General features: G+C 43.6%; 1 protein-coding gene across 7 annotated transcripts in view; it reads left to right on the top strand.

Moving 5' to 3' along the window:
- Nucleotides 1-706, top strand: part of rap1gap2a (RAP1 GTPase activating protein 2a) — a 72,628-nt gene that overhangs the window by 57,583 nt on the left and 14,339 nt on the right. The gene's annotated exons all lie outside the window — the stretch shown is intronic.

The raw sequence follows: 706 nt of genomic DNA, 5'->3' as shown, positions 1-706 counted from the left end.
TTTTTTGAATAAATGAATAGGCTTGTGGTTGAGTGTTGCAGACAGGGTAAGGAAGTTGGAAAGTATTGAGAGGAACTAAGAATATTCTTGGTTTTGGTCTTAGGTGGTTTGCTGACAATAAGATAAATTTAGAATAAGTCCAGCCTCATCCTCTAAGTTTGAATCACGACTTCCCCTAAATAACAGAAGGGGAAAGGTAGAAAGGTGCTGTTCAGGGATATGAAGTAGAACAGGCTGACTGAAGACATCAATAGAGTTATTTGGAAAGTGTGACTGGTGGATGACAGTCAGTCAATGCAGCCTGGTGATCAAAGAGTCACACACACACACACAGAAACTGTGCACCTCATCCATCTTATCTGAACCTCAGCTTGCATCGACCTGCTCTCTTGAGCTCTGCCACCTCTAACTAACATTTGGAACTCAACTTTCCAAGTGTGCTTCAACACTGTAAACTAGATGGCGCTGATGAAGGTCACCTTTTTGATCCCAATCTCCTCTCTCTTCCCTCCTTTCTTCTTCCCCTCCTCCCACCTCTCCCTCCCTCCTCTTCCTTTGTCTTCTCTTCATCTTTGTCTCTCTGTCTATGACTGAAACTTAAAGCCTCTTAAGAGCGTCTTTGTGATCAGTCTCGCATTGTTGACAATGACTCCCCTGTGACTGTAACAGCTGCTGCTTCATCAATATGCACTCAGACACACACACT

Source organism: Morone saxatilis, unplaced genomic scaffold (assembly GCF_004916995.1).
Source record: "Morone saxatilis isolate NCDOM2014 unplaced genomic scaffold, NCSU_SB_2.0 Contig8, whole genome shotgun sequence".
NCBI classification, from domain to species: Eukaryota; Metazoa; Chordata; class Actinopteri; family Moronidae; genus Morone; species Morone saxatilis.
Note: the sequence above shows the minus strand (reverse complement) of the source record. Positions and strands in the feature narration are given on the sequence as shown.